This window comes from Dermochelys coriacea, chromosome 5, assembly GCF_009764565.3.
Source record: "Dermochelys coriacea isolate rDerCor1 chromosome 5, rDerCor1.pri.v4, whole genome shotgun sequence".
Taxonomy (NCBI): Eukaryota; Metazoa; Chordata; order Testudines; family Dermochelyidae; genus Dermochelys; species Dermochelys coriacea.
The window spans coordinates 27,514,038-27,531,167 of record NC_050072.1 but is presented as its reverse complement, the minus strand read 5'-3'; positions in this window follow the sequence as shown (position 1 = coordinate 27,531,167).

Below are 17,130 nucleotides of genomic sequence, written 5' to 3'. Positions count from 1 at the left end.
TTGAAGTCGGTAGTTCTCACTGACGCCACTAGAACCCATGCCTACATATTAAGGCTGATTTGGTCTCAAGTGATTTTAGGTATTCTAATTTTTCTACATCAATTTTCATGCCTTTCCTTGAGTTTTAAAAACTAAATTACTACTACATACCTGGCAAACCCACAAAAGGTCTGTGCCTGTTGTAGCAGAGATTTCAGAACAGTGGGTGTGATGAGAGGTAGTGGATAGGGCAGCACTAGGAAGTCAAGAGACTTGGGTTCTATTCTCAAAACTTCTAGTGACACATGGTGTGACCTTGGGCAAGTTATCTGGGACAAATGTAGGTTTCATTTATGCACCTAAAACTGTAACTGGGACTAGGGTCTTCCTACCTGAGAGCAGACTCATTAATTGCATACCTAGCAAATACCTCTCTCCCACTGATGTTTCCATGTTTGAGGTCAACTGCCTGAAGAATAAAAAAAGGGGCCTGCTGGCAGACAGTTTAGAGTCCCCCTCCTTTGGTCTGAAATAGCCCAAATAAGTTGATCACAATGTAAGGGCAGCTAAGAGGTTATTAAGTATAACTATTGCCGGCCCCGTTTTCCTGCACCTCTCTTTACCTCTCTGCTAAGCCACAGACCCATCCTAAAGAAAAGAGAAGAGGAAAAAAAGAAAAAAAAAGTATTGCAGTTAAAACCTCAGAGCTATGATATGCAAATCCCAGGATGTAGGTGGTAATAGCTGCCAGTCAGTGTCAGAGAGAGTACCATACAATTCCTTAGTGAAGAAAACATGCAACACAAACACATTTGCAAATACTATTAATAACATTTTTGAATAACTTAAACAAACAAGGTGGGTGAGGGAATGTCTTTTTATTGGACTAACGTCTGGTGGTAAGACATGCTTGTGAGTTACACAGAGCTCTTCTTTAGGACTGTGAAAGGTACTCAGCTAAATACAAGGGTAAAACAGATAAGGAGTTAACACATTGCAAGAGACTATTCAAGATGAAGTGGGAAGTTAGAAACATCTACTTCCTGATAGAGGTTACTGTTAAGTTTGGCTTCCTTTTCCTTCAGGTTGTGGAGCTTCCATTTCAGAAGGAAAATTTTATATCTCCCATGGTTGTTTGCAGTGTTATTGTAGCCCTGTAGGTCCCAGGATATTGGAGAGGTGAATGGTTCTTGCAAACGTGTGTTGACTCCTAACCGGTTCCGCCCTTGTATTTAGCTTAACACTCCGAGTACCTTTCCCAGCCCCATAGAAGAGCTCTGTGTAAGTTTGAAAAACTTGTCTTTCACCAACAGAAGTTTGTCCAATAAGAGATATTACCTCACCCACCTTGTCTTTCGGATATCCTGAGACCAACAGAGCTCCAACAACAACGTTCCTTAAACAAAACTATTAGGCAATACATCTTTTGGTGTTCTTTATACAGATTTCCCCACTTTGTTGCTTTTACAGATATTTACAAGTGCAAGATTTTAATCAAGACACAAACACTTGGTACTCTGGATTCACAAATACAGATACATTACCCTCTGATCTCAGTGATGATTTCTCAGTCTCTGTAATGAGGCTAAAAATTGTGTGTGTGTGTGTGTGTGTGTCATGAATTCTCCAGAGCCTGAGGAGAATGGCACCTATTAGTCCCTTCTGAACTGTCCAGAATCTTCTCAGCAAACAGCCAAATACCCTCACAGCCAACACCACTGTCAGCCACTTTGATCCAATAGCCAACTCTCTCCTCAAGCCAACAGTTTTACAGCACGATATGGGAATCTGCAGCCTGTATCTAAAGCAATACAGGTATTGGATGCTGCCTTCACATCAGTCACTGAGTCCAGAGGGCTGTCTCTAGTCCCCATATTTATAACCTGCGTGCCCCCACCCCAGTGTCCAAGCTCTGACTGGCTCAGCTCTCAGATGGTGAATGTGTGGAACTTGCAAGACTATTTGCCCTCAACAGAAACCATCTGCGTGGCTTTAGAAACAGCTATAGTAACTGCCACATCCACTTCTGCATGTTTCTAGACTGCTTTAATCATTGGGCTTATCTACACATATAGCGCTGCTGCAGCACAGCTGCATCATGTCTGGTGAAGACATTCCATGCCGATGGGAGAGACTGTCAATGGGATTTGGGCACCTAGCTCTCTTAGGGTGCTTTGAAGATCATAGACAGAGTGTTCAGACAGGTGTCATGTTGCTCTAGCCATAGGAATACATACATAAACACTCAGAGGTGCTGCCTTCAGTGGTTCCTAAACATGGATTTGGGAACCACTCATTTGAAGTTTTTGGCCTCAGCTTCTCTCTAACTCTGTGTAACTTCTCTTCTCCTGTGTAAAATGGAAATCTGTATACTTGCCCTTGTAAAGTGTTTTTAGGTCCTCTGATGAAGGGTGCTAGGTCAAGCCTCATTGACATCAAAAGAAACCCTCCCATTGCCTTCTGTGAATTTAAGATACCATTCTACATGTGTGAAATATTATAGGTCAGGGCTGATAGCACCATCTATTAAGATTGCCGGACACTTCATATTACAAGACCCTGTTTTCAGTTGCTTATGATTTCCCCAAACTTTAAATATTTGGGTTGAAGCTTTCTATGCCAGGTGTTTGTCTCATAAGAATGGTCATCCTGGATCAGACCAATGGTCCATCTAGCCCAGTATCCAGTCTTTCGACAGTGGCCAATGCCAGGTGCCTCAGAGGGAATGAGCAGAATAGGAAATCATCAAGTGATCCTCAGGCTAATTTTTTCTGGAAAACTTCAGCCAAAATGGTTCAGCGATTTGAGAACAAGGCTAGAGGAAAATACATTGTTTTTCAAGGTTCAAAAATTCTGGTGAGCTTTTCTTTGAAAAACTGTAGCTCCCTGTAGAGAGGTTAGCCGTGGCTCGTCTCTCTCCGGGGCAGCAGGGAACCACACCACCTCACTAAATTGGGGAATAGGTCTTGTGGGGAATTAGTCCGACCACTGGAGTCTTCCGCTGTGGCCTTTGTGAAGGTGGAAATACCACAGTAAGCCCAGGCCCTAGGTCAGGGCAGTGCAGGGCAGTGGTGAGTCAGGCGCTCAGGCCAGGGCTGAGCAGTAACAGTATGTACACAGTTGGCTCAGGCCCTAGGTTACAAAGGGCCTGGGAAACGGGGAGACTGCCACCTGTGAGTTGGGTGGCAGGGGGGATGCAGGCCCTCCCACTCTACTGCATCCCAGCCTGGGGCCTAGCAGCTGAGTCAGTGGGGATCCTGGCTGCAACACACTGACATGGGTTCTGGTAGTGCTGCAGCCAGACTAGGGTCGGCTGCCCCCAGACTACTTCCAGATTCCCCCTCTTGAGGTACCTGGAACAGGGTGGTGTTCTCGGGGGGGGGGGGGGGTCCAGCACCAGGGGTTCCTCGGGATAGCTGGCCAGGTATAGACTTGGCAACTCCTCTGGGTAGCAGGCGTGGGGCAGGCTCAGCAACTCCTCCAGGTAGCTGGTGTGGGGCAGGCTCGGCAACTCCTCCAGGTAGCTGGCGTGGGGCAGGCTCGGCAACTCCTCCAGGTAGCTGGCGTGGGGCAGGCTCGGCAACTCCTCCAGGTAGCTGGCGTGGGGCAAGTTGGGACAGTCCTCAGGTTTTCTGCAGGTCGCTGGGCTTTCCTACTCACCAGCTAGGCCGGCTGCTTCCCCAGTGAGCCCTAAGGTCGGACCTTTATCCTTCTGGGGCCCTACCCATTCCGGTGTCTGGAGGGACTGGTCTCTGTCTGGGGCGGCAGGGAACCATACCACCTCACTACACTCCCTCACACTTTGGAGCACGAACTTGAAATTTTGCTTGGGAGGGGAAGGAGGAGAGGTGGCCAACCTTTGTGTCATGGATGTTACTTGCCATCCCTATGAAAAGCACCCAAACTTGGTCAATTTATAAGCCTCTGAAAAATAGCAATTTGCACATGCTTTAAGGGAGACCAATTTCAAAAGCTAAATGTCCTGAGGATGCTATCTGCACTGGTTATGCTCCAGGCTGTTTCCTCTGTGCTGTCAGTGACTCCCCCCACCCCAATTGGGCTCACATAGCATGGAGGGAGAAGATGCCTGATTCAAATACAGAAGGAACAAGAGCTGGATCTGCAGGAACTAAGGAGTAGAAGACTGGGACAAGAAACCTGGTGGGGGCGGTTGGAAGTGGGAAGACTGGGACTGGAGGCTGGCAGAGGGGAGAGGGAAACTGGAAATGCAAGTTGGTGTGGGGAGACACTGGGACGGAGATGAAGAGTTTTGATTTGCTTGAGAAGAAGACTGGGACTATCATGAGAAGCCTCTGGAGTGGAGATTGGGACTGGCTAAGTGAATAGAACGGACTGGGATGAGAAACATGGGGTGGGAAAGACACAGGACTGCGACAGGAACAGGACATAAGAGGTCATTCTTGGGTAAAATGGGCAGACAAATCTGTACCCTATAGAGCTAACTCCCTTCCAGAGCCTAAAATAGAACAAAAAGTTCCAGAGTTTTATTTTTCTGCTGTCAGAAAACATCTATGGAATCCAATGGCAAAGTAGTCCCATCTACTTCTAGTGCAGGTCCACACAGAGGACTTATTAATGCTATCAGTTACTCCATTAACTCAAGTGAAAGGTCTGTGTGTTGGATCTAAAGGTTCCAAATCTGCTCATGAACCATGTGGGTGTCAATATGGTGCCACGTGATGGAGGCTTTTTTTTTTTAAAGCTAGGAAATTCAACTCCCCCCCCGCCCTCCAAATAAAATTATTAGGTTGGAAAGTCAATCACTCAAAGGTTATGAAATGCCAGAATTACGGTCACCCTTCAATCAAAACTCAAAATAAATATTTGTAGAGAACATGCTAACCCCACTCAGGAATTTAAGCTTAAACACACACAAAACCAAAGGAACTTTGTTTTAAGTCATTCCTCTAGATGTTTTATGTGGTTTATATTAATGGTGCACATTAAAATCCAGATCTCTTTTCTTAGAGTTATACAACTTCTAGAATAAAAAATAATGTAACTAAGAAATAGAAATTTAATTTGGGTAGAGTATTTAGTTTCTTGCCTTGACCCCTGATCAAGAATGCTTGTCTATAGAAAAATTGAATTAGGCATCAGTAGCTAACTTGCTCCACTAAGCCAGTTAGCATTTTATTGTAACCTCTGGCTATTCATGGAAATTTGCTTTCATTTCAGGTGTCTCTTCCTTAAGCCTCTGTTGTCTATTGTATGTTCTTCCACAAGAAGGTTATGTTGCTAGAATTTCTTGGTATGAAACAGTCAGTTACCAGTTTCAATCACTTAATTTTAACAAGTCTCTGCAGCCTAATTTACTTTAAAAAAAATGTGGGGTAGGGGCAGAAATCACACTGTAAAATTCAGAGTCACAGAAGTAAACTTCTTTGTTCGTGAGCAGTACAGTATAGTTGAACCACCAAAATCTGATCTCTTCATTATCTCCACCAACTTTATTTGGCATAATTACTTAACTTAATCAGGCATGTGCTGTATACTATTGAATGTACACATGTTTTGATTCGATATACTGTGCTTCTTTCTTCATATATTACAGATAAACAGCAAGTCACTTGTACTAGTCCTGTAACAAATGACTAAATAATAAAATATAAATTGCTTGCAGGGTTCAAGTTGATCTACAGTACATTATTTTTGCTTTGTGTAATTTAATATTACACATGTACTGTAGACGTCAGTGTCAGACACAACCATGTAAACACTGTGACTGCATTTACAGTGTATTTTATTAATGATATTCACATAGACATTTTGTGTATAATATACGTGTCAACTGAAATGGCATAATCCCAGCTTGTCTCAGCTGCATCAATTAAGCACAGGTCTCTTTGCAGCCTTTTTGGGTGTCAATGGAATATGTTCTGCATGACAAGAATCATAGCCCTTACCTGTTAGGCAAAAAACTAAAATCTTCAAGAAACAATTGGATTATACTCCCACTTTGCCTTATTTCAAGAGAGATGGCATTGCAGAGCAGTTTGATTTTTAACTGGCCGTGTCAGTTGATGTAAAGTAAATTGTAAGTCTGGGCCTATCCAGGATCAGCTTGTTTCACTGCAATTTCTGTCTCTCGTTTCACTGAGAAGCAATAAAACAAGTTAACCTTGTGACAACATTTCTTAGAATGCTGTGGGATGTTCTAGTGAATTTGACATGTCAGCTTGCTTCAGGGACCAGACCCCTTGTGATGACTTAAAGGACATATAAATAACAAATTGATCTGTGTTGTTGTTTCTCCTAGCCAGCATCCCAGTAGAAATAAAATCTCTATTATAGAAAGTAGGGTAAGTTAATTATTACCATATGCCTTTAAATATATGATCACACATTTGCATATTTCCTAAACATGTAGGATTGGGGTGGGGGGGGGGAGGAGGGTGGTCATCATTCACCAATCTCCTCAGAAATAAGAAAAGGTGTCCTTTTCCAGGCTTGGTTTTAATCAAAGGCTAACCTAGGAGTTCTGGATTTTCCCCACAAACTAATTCTTAGGACACCCTATGTCCACCTTCCCCTTGCCAATGTAGATGCCCTGCCAGCTAGGCGTTGCATTTGTGGCTAAGCCCTGGTCTACACTGGGGGGGGGAAGGGATCGATCGAAGTTACGCAACTTCAGCTACGTGAATAACGTAGCTGAAGTTGACGTACTTAGATCGACTTACTGTGGTGTCTTCACCACCTCGTGCCTTTTGTGGCGCTGGAGTACAGGAGTCGATTGGAGAGCGCTCGGGGGTTGATTTATCACATCTAGACTAGATGCGATAAATCAATCCCTACTGGATTGATTGCTGCCCGCCGATCTGGCAGGTAATGAAGATATACCCTAAGTATATAGTTGTTTATGAGGCCAAAGGTCAATTGCACTCTAAAGATACTATACAGTGGTAGGTCCTCTGCTGAGTCAGAAGCTCAAACGTGCTATCTTTGAGACATCCCAGAATGAGCAAAATTAAGGTCTCTGATATTCTTCACTGCTTGTTTAAAAGAACAGTTGGACTACTGTAGAAGGCTATTCAAGGATATCCACACCCCAGGCTTTGCCAGAGCACCACATTTTAAATAAATTTGAAAGTGAAAAAGTTTGATTTAGTATCAGAGTTCAGAAAGTTATTACCTCCTCAGGAGACTAATAGATTTCTTAATATCCGAACCATAAATCTTTCTTACCAAAAACTCCACAAATCAGTGTCTAGTATATCTGGACACAAAATTATAGTGGATTTGTTCTTAGAAGTGTCATTGATTAACTGTATGAAATGGGAGTCTGAGCCCAGGGCTCCATCCTGCAAGGTGCACGTTGCTCTGACCTAATCCAGCAAAAACATGTATGTGCTTAAATGCAAGCATGTGAACACTCCCAACGGGACTATTCAGATGTTTGAAGTCAAGCATGTGCCTAAATATTTTGCCTGAAAAAAGCTCAGAAGAATATTCTATGATTATGTCACAGGACTTTGGATCAGAAGATCTGAGCAGTATTCTTGGCACTGCCACAGACTTGCAGTGTACTTTGAACAAGCCTCTGTGTTTCAGTTTTCCTATCTGTAAAGCGTAAATAATACTACACTATTTTGAACGTTGTCTCAAGGAACCTGTGGCCAAAAATCCTACCCTTTCCCCTGGACAAAGTTTGTTCGATATCCCAAGCAACAAACCCTTAAAGGGAACCGTAATGGGGAGGAGAGAGCCCAGGCTGGCTGGGCAACCATGGAATTAATACAGCAACCAGCGGACAGTGCTGATTGGCAGCCTCACAGCAGCTGGAAGAATAAGAAAGCTGAGAAGTAGAGGGGCTGGGTGGCTGCCGGATGAACAAGCAGGCTGGAGAAGGAAAGTCCTGCCAGAAAACTGGTGAGAAATTGACCAGAGACAAAGCTCCAGAGAAAAGATGACCAGATCCACAGGCTGGAGAAGCCTACAGAACCAAAGGAAGTAGGAAGGGGCTTAGGACAATGAGCTGGCTCCCAGGCCTAACCACTTCACTGGGTTCCCCTACCAATGCCTCAGACTTCAGAACTAACCCCTGAGCTTACCCTGCAGAAAGGGAAAACCTGTACATTGCAGTGAGACCAAGACTAACACTCTTTATAGCCCAAAATGGGGCTACCTTAGAGACTCAGGCAAAAGGAGCTGACTGCCCCACCAGATCAAGCAAGCTCTGTGCAATGCTCTGTCTGGCCGGAGGGGGCCATGTCACATTAGCACACCAGCTCATAGGAACCAAATGTGAAACTACACACCATCATGCATAACTAGTGCATCCTAGACTTTAGAGCTGCTAGAATCAGTAGATATAGTTTTGGGGTCCTCTTCCCCTCCCCTTACCTTACTAAATTTATTGTAGTTATGTAGTGTGTACTCCAAAAAAAATGGAGAGAATGGTTGAATTGCCTAGGCTTAAGGAAGTGGTGCGGGGTAGAGGTGTGCTAATAAAGCAGTTTCTAGAGGTTTTGCTGGCAATTCCCAAAAAAACTGGGGAAGGAAATTTGTTTCAGGTTGAACCAAAACGTTATGGAAGTTTTGATAAGTCAAAAGGTAAAATAAAAATTTCAATTTTGAGCATTTTTTAAAATGTTTGGATTGTTAATAAAACTTAAGAAAATTTCTAAACGGAAAAAATAATTTTGAACTGAAATTGAAGCATTATTTTGAAAATGTTGAAATCAAACTTTTTTGGCTGAAAGAAATTGGCAAAACTGACACAAATTAACCCATTTCAGTGGTGCATCTGCATTTTTTGCCAAAAAACCCCAAACACAAAAAACCCCTTTCAGTCAGCTCTAGTGCAGGGCTTTAAGCAGGTAAAGAGAGGTCCTCTTAAAGCCTTTGGGCAGAATAGGAGGATGCTGAATAAGGAGAATGGAAGGACTTGTAGCAAGTACCATTGCTACCAATCCAACATGCTGCCATCCAGTTGTTGTGAAGGGTCCTGAATTGGATGATAGCCCCAGACAAAGGGAAAGTAGTAGTTTTGGTTCAGGCACTGATTCTTGCATAGATGAGGATGCTAAGTTATCCACCCCATGTTATTTTTTCTTTGACATGGGCCTTAGAAAACATTATGCATCCTTTCCTCTTAATTAGAGCCAAGATGCCACATTGATGGCAAACACAGGACCTGGGACCGTGTGACTAACCAGGGCTGTTTTGTTAGCTTATGGAAAAAAGCGGCACTGAAATCTTGCCTAAACAGTGACTCCTCTTTGAATCACGTAATGGGTGGCCTATTTGTGATTTGTGAACATTTTAGCAGTGGTTAAGTATTCTGGGGTTCATCCAGGACATGCAACGAATCAAGGTTGTATGTAGAATGCCTGGACAATAATAGTAAAGTCATATTTTTGGCTGGGATGATCCATTCACTCTCCAGAAATGGGAAACAAGAGGCTGATGTTCTTAATCAGGGAAAAGAGTTCAACATGTTTGTACAGGGGCAAATGAAAGAGCAGAGTGGAATGCAGGGAGACGCACAGCTTTACAAGGCTCATGGAGAGGAGAACATGTTTCAGAGTTTGATATGCAAACTATCAATCATGTCTGTATTAAAAGGGGACCAGGAGAGATTGACACAGTAGTCAGATGATGCCTGTGGCAAAGGTCACAGCTTCCTTAGAAATCCCAGCTATAGGCTCCTTCCAAAGGACAACTGGGTGCACCAAAGATATTATCCAGTTCACAGCCTCCCCCTTTTCCTCAATGCTATTATCAAAAAAAAGAGAATCAATGTATTAGTTTTGCCAAGAGAACCACAGCACCATCCTCCTGCTGCCCTAAACACATTCTCTCCCCAGCCCGTGCCACCTAGTTTTACACTGTGCTGCTGGCAAACTGCAGAACTCCAACATGGTTTCTAAAATAATTAGAATGATGGCTTGAATCCTTCTCCCTCCCAGACTCCTACCTCTGGCTCTGGCAAATTAAAATAAAGCCTGGTCTCTGCGGGTGGTTCTTGTCCACTCACAAGCTCTCAAGAGTACTTGGGATCATGGAACTACACGGGGGAAGAGCAAAAACGGAGAAACACACACCAGAGTGTCAGGATTATGGCCAACCGCACAGTTTCAAGTATCAGCAGTCTGGCTTGTTGAAGTCCAGAATTCTTAATCACACAACAATATTCACCCACCTGAATCTACATTCAGAAGTCCAGTTAGAGTTAATGGTAATTGGAGGCACCAGACATAAGCTCTCCACCGCCTTTCTGTTCCAGTCCAGAGAGGTCCACATCACCAGGTCCTGCTCCAATGTGCAGCTACCTGGTCCAGGGTCATAACATCAGCTCTGATGCTGCTATGAAGGCCTCACTGTGGAGTCAGCTCTGCACTGCTGCTGGTCCAGTTGGGTCCTCAAGGTGAAGTCAGCTCTGTGCAGCTCTAGTGGTCCAGTCCTTACTGGGAGGTCAGCTCTGTGCACTACTGGTCCAGCCCCACAGAATCACTCCACCCAGGTTCCAGAATGTCAAGGTGAGAAATCCAGAGAGAAACAGGACTCTTGGGCAGAGTCCTGTTGCCTGGTATAGAGCTCCTGATCTCTAGGTCAGAACCTTCTGCCCTCTCCTTGATGAGCTTGAGTCCCATTCTCAAACCAGAATTCAACACCTGTACACCCAGGGTGGCCCACTTACTTTAGGCTGTATCTCACACAAGACTGATACCCAGAGCTGGTTCCCCCCCCCCCCACACACACAGAGGGAGCAGAGAGCTCTAGCCCTCTAAGCCTTTAGCTCTGGGATTTATGGTAATTTAGAGTTCTCACACATGTGCAAACACTAGATGGGGGAGAAGAGGGATGTCTGGTCTACTAAGCCCGGGGTTCTCTGACCTTTCATCCTGTGTTTGGAAGAACACGATTCTGTGCAGTGGGCTCTGAACTACAGAGCTGCTCCGTGCACACACATTTTCCAACCATAGATACGCAGACAAAAATGAAACCCTAAGCCACATGAAAAAGGTACACCCACACAATTGGTTCCTTGAGTGCACCTAAAGGAAACTGTGTGCACATGCATTTCAATCACCACAATTTCAGCATGGCTCCCTGCGGAGGAGGTGGGTTTGAGAATGGGCTCTCTGGTCTGAATATACAGCAGAGCAGGCTGACAACCATGTGCATATGTAACCCACACACCACTTAAAGAGAGAGCACTTAATGAGTCTGCTCTACAGCCTTAGCTAACAGCCAGTTAGCTTTTAGCTCATGCTGTAGAGGCTCATGCACTGAGGTCCTAGGTTCGACCCTACCCACTGACAACAGGGGTCTGTCAGTGTTACACATATACATTCTGCTATCTCTAAATATCTGACCCTATGAATCACAGCCTTAGGAACTGCTGTAGCTATTTTGATTATGCATTATATAAAAGACTATAGAATTCTACACATGCAACCCTTCTGCCAGGTGCAGTCAGCAGCAACAAGAGCCAGGTTCAATATCTAGGGGCTCCTCTTAACAATACAAAACCAGCTCAAGCCCCCAGCCAGTAATCTGGGAAAACTAAGCATCACCTCTGGACTCCTCTAAGAGGTAATACTTCCCCACTCACAAGCATGGAGTCTGGTATAACAAACGAACGTTTATGGAAAGGGAACCAAGCATTAGTTTTAAAAAACATGTGATCATAAGCCAACCTGACCCCACAGTGCATTGGGCAATGTCCTGTACCTCAGTTTCTTACCTTGAGGTGGGAAAGTCCAACTAATGAATTTCCCTTTAGCACATCACTCCCCTCTCCCTCCACTGCACCCCACTCACAGTTATCTGCCTTTGGTTAGCAAAGGCTGAATTCATATGGGTTCAACTCTCTCCCCTGGAGGGAAGCATCAAGCAATGCCTCAGCTGCTGCTGAGTTCTCTGCAACTGATTCACAATTGCCACCATTCACTCTGCCTTCACCATCCGCTGCTGCAGTCATTTACTCTGGCACCACAGCTGCTTCTCTACTGCCACCTGCCACTCTGCAATGCCACATTCTGAGGTCCCACATTTAGCCCAGCTCTCAGTGATTTCAGGGCATAGTGGGGAACCTCATTGCTCGAGCAGGCTCTTTCACTGCAACCCTATCCTACAGCGTACGAAAAGCTCAGCAGCTAGACCTGGTTATCACTGATTGCAGCTCTAATAAAAAGAAAAGGAGTACTTGTGGCACCTTTATTTCACTTCATCACAAAAGCTTATGCTCAAATAAATTTGTTAGTCTAAGGTGCCACAAGTACTCCTTTTCTTTTTGCGAATACAGACTAACACGGCTGCTACTCTGAAACCTGCAGTTCTAATGTTTACTTAAAACAAAGACTCAACTGATTGTAAAGACAGAGCTGATTAAACACTGCACAGAAGGAGGGTCAAATGGTATCTAGGACTCTTAAGTAGAGCCCACACTTCCAGGTAGTAATACTTGTCCCTATCCACCATCCTTTTGCTGAGAGTTGGCATCCTTGCCTAGCGAGTGCAGTTCAATTGAGGGTGACCCCCTCAATCCGGGTATGCTAAGCACAGATCTGCTGCCCTTTACTCATACAATGAAGATAACATTCATTATCCCTGCAGCCAAGTGATTTGTAACCCAACACCAGCTTTGTCTGCTGAGTACCTAGGCAGAGTAGGTGTGTTTATGCAAATATGGTCTCTTCCTGACATCTTTTCTCCCCCAAGCTCATCACTAGATGTCAGGGAGAATTCATTCAAACCCTGATTACATAGAAATGGCCCAAAGTACAGTAGTATTACCTATGTGAGATGTAATGTTATGAGCTATTTAAGTTTGGGGTATTTTTAAATAAAGGATGTAATTAATGAAGCAAGTCAAGGATGTAACAGGCTACAGCCTTTGGCTAAGTAGCAGTAGCCAAAAGTTTTCCAACCACAGCCCAATGGAAAACGGGCAAAGTGGAATACATAGTGAGAAGCCCCAATTGTATGGTTCCCACACGTACTCCCTAAACAAACAAACAAGGAAAATGTGGATATTTTAGAGGGAGGCTATTTTTATCCAGAAAAGGCTTCAACAAGAAATAAATCCCAGAACAATTAATTTCCCGAGAAAAATTAAACAGTGAAGGATCTTGTGGTGCCCATTAGAAAGTTAAAGTTGGTTTAACAGCAACCATGTATTAAATTTAATGGCTAATTAAACCCTTAAATTATGTAATTTCCTTGTAGTCCAGGAATATTTAAAACAGTCATGTATGAACAGAATAGTTGCATTTTCTAGTTTGTGATTATTGGGAAGCAATTTATTTTCATAATTGTCTGAATTGAGTAATACAATATTGTTCATTTATAATATTGTATAATTTAGAGTGTTCATCTCTAAGAACTAAAAGAGCATTAATTGTTAAAACAGTCTGTACCAATAGAGTCAGGCCTTAAATTGTCCAAAATTCTGGATAAAATGCTGCTGTTTCTCCCCCAAAGATGTGGCTGAATTTGAATATTAGGTGGCATGAGTTCGACAGGTACTGCATAGAGGCACATTCTTGCTGCAGGTATACGTATTGTAGTTGCTTATTGCAAATATTGGCAACAAAAAGACTAGGTGTGGTTGTGACTAATGAAGGATTATGGTTTTCAATAATATATATTTGTTTTGAGACATTAGTGCTTTCTGATTTACTGCAACTTTATCATAATCCTTTCATGAACTTTACCAACTCTTAACAGGTGCCATTTTATTGCACAGAATTAAGTCTGAGCATAGAAATGCTTTTAAAATAAAAGTTAGAAATGTACAACAGTTTTGTCTGGTCAACCCATAATGTATGTGTCCCATCTTTGAAGTGCCATCTGCACATACCTAGCTCATTGTGCTTTACAAACCATTATAGTTTGTATCCAAAACTATACCTCCAAAATGAACTTAGAATACACTGACTCAGCCAAGCGCATGAACATACAAACCTCTAGCAGTGAACCCAGTGGTGAATGACTTCATTGGTGTCCTGAACCATGGCACTATTTTTTTTTAAATAAGCACTTCTTTATATTGCACAAGGATTGAAGAATGAACAAGTGCCATTGACAACAATGAAGCTATATCTGAGCAAGGACTGTGGGATCAAGCCCTTAACTTGTGAAAATGATGATAGACCTATATGTGGAGAATTTATCCAGCTCATTAAACAATTTAGCATTTTGGAAGAAAGACACAAAGGACCAAGCCACAACTGGTGTGGATTGATTTAACTCCATTGATATCAATGGCCTTCAAGATTAGCCGCATTATCCTTATTTATTTTAATCTGACAAATAGCAAGAATACCTCTGCCCAGAATAATCTTTGAACTGTTGATATAAGATTTTCCCCAATGTGCTGGGGAGCAGGAAAAGGAAGAGGCAGATCAGTTATTTTCCCATCTGAGGTATTATGTTCTCTGGGGTTTAGGGTTGCAAATCCCCAAAATATTTGTGCTTGATCATCAATACAAAAAGGGTGATTTTGGCTGCACAAGCTCCTTTCCCTTCACCTCCATATATTGGAATGGACTTCAATAAAACAAAAGTAATTTACACCTGCTGAGGGCTGGTACCAATGACAGCTGCAGGTTCTGAGTATTTGAAAAAAAATAAAATCCAGCTACCTTTATTTAAGAGACTAACTTTAGCCAGCAGGCTTGAACAGTTTAGCCTCAGGACATTGTATTCTTTGTGCTTCCTTAAAAAGAAAAAAAAAGTAAACTACAAAACTACATCATACCATCGATTAGTAGATGAGACAGTAGATTACTTGTCCTATGTAATCAAGCTTCAAACAGAACCTTCTCTTTGCTGTTTCACCCATTTAAAATATTTTATGGCTCCTTTCCACTCCTATATTGTTGTTCTGGATGTTCCTTTCTGTCCTTAATTCTACACTTAGCTCTGCTGACCAAGGTTGTATAGATGTGCAGCTGTCTCCCCAAGAGGAACACCTTTCCCTTTAACACAGACATGCACAGCTTTAATAAGAGCAGAACATTAGACAAGAGGCATACTTTGTTACTGTGACAGCTATGTGATGTCTATTGTAACAAGGATAACAATGATTCAACTGGAATATTAAATGCAGAACCTCCCATTTCAAAGTGGGAATAAATGGCAACAAACCACAGGGAGAATGTATCCGATTAGGAAATGTGGATTCTGCAAGAAAAACCTTTACTTAAAGGAGGATTTTCACCATGTTCTAACAAATTGTGTTGCATTAGGCATACCTGATGAATAAAGCGAATGCACTATTAGATACTCTAAAGGAATTTCTAAAACAGTACTGGTTTTGGTTGCAGCGTAGAGGAGAAAGGCACATTGTATTAGAAAAATGTTACATATCAGGGTTCAGTTAACTTTTAGCAAGGAACAGAAGAGAATGATGAAGTAATGAGCCAAAACCTGGCAGGGGGAAAAATCAGTGTAAATGTTGGCCTTAAGTCTACAAATTGTAGTAAGGTCTTACATTTAAGAATATGTTCACAAAAATGATGTTTCAATGTTTCTTTTAAAACACCGTGATCTTAAGCCTTCTAGCCTTAAGAGAAACCATCTACTAGATGTCTTAAAAACAAAAAAGACCATCCAAAAATATTTTCATTCACACACACACACACACACACACACACACACACACACACACACACACACACTCGAGAACGTTTCCAAACCATAACTCTGTATGTTATATCCCTTTCTCCCTACCCTTTTTTCTCTTATCTATTTAGATTTCAAACTCTTCAGGGAACCTTTACTGCTTCTATCAGTATAATCTTGGTTAACACAAATTAAATTTCTCTTTTCAGAATGTCAGACACAGTTTTGCATTTGATCCATTTTAGCAGTTTTGTTTGCATATAGTTTGCATTCTGAAGCTATGTTATGGAAACTGCACACTAAGGAACTATATGAATATATGAAACCATTAGTGAATGATCTACTTCAGGTAGAAAAATGGAAGTCACAGTGTTTTTCTTCAAGTTGCAAGAAAAGAGAGGAAGTCTAAACCGAAATCCAATATTTATTTTAGTGTTTTATGTTTAAGTCTACCTATGACTAAAAATTCATCAAGGCATGCAGATTTGGTTTCCTTGCTTCAGGCAACTACATGTACAATCTGAGAGAAGAGAGAAAGAGATCGCTATGTCTTTTGGGTCTTGCAATCTAGCCTAATGATTTGATTGCATCAGTTTCCAAGAATGTCTGCATCCTTCTGGCTGTCTTAAATGTCTTCCCAAGTCCCTGTTGCTTTTCACATCTGTCTAAATACCAAGACTGGAGCTGCAATTGACAAGATGCAAGGCCAAAAGTCAATACAACCACTCTTCAAAATCAGAGTCAACAATTAAAGGGATGTAAAGCCAATTGAGTCTTGACCTTTACAGAGCAGGATGGTAACCTTTCTATTGTATGATTGAGTCCTGTCTTATAGAAGCAATGTGCTATGCAGACATAATGCTGACCTATGTTATAACATATATTTGGATATTTTTTAAACAGAGAAATGTCTTTTCCCAGAAGTATCATAATTGAATGTATCAAGAGGAATGGATTGAAGAGCTTGCAAAATGTATTTAAATCAGAGTGAATGGAAAGGATCAATCTAATGTTGTACATTATGTTGCTGTAGCAGATGGAATGGTTGGACAAAACTTGTTTCATTGACAGAATAAACTGAAAAGACTGTCTGTTAAACAATATTTCAGCCAATTTCTTACAATTGTAACTAATATAATTCTCAAAAAAAAAAAGTATACTAATAATTTACATTTGATTTGCCTGCATGTCCCTTAGAGACACTGCAGAATATACTGCTGGGGGAACTTATGGTTCTGTAAATTCTGAAACCCTCTTGTTCACAAATATCGAGAAGCTAATTGTCAATCATGAAGAGTGCATAGTCTCAAAATATTGTGGACCAGTCTATATTGGGGTGAAACATACATGCTCCAATGAACAGACACAGTATATTCAACAAAGAAAATTAAAACATCATCAAGAGAGAATGCTGAGATCCAGTCAGAGGATTCCCTCCCTTCAAAAGGCACAGGGGTATCATTGAAACTCCTGCACTTCCACCTCCCTAGCCGAGGGTGTAGGTAAATGATAGCGTATTCCTATTTCCAGCTGATCCCCAGCTGCTATAATTTA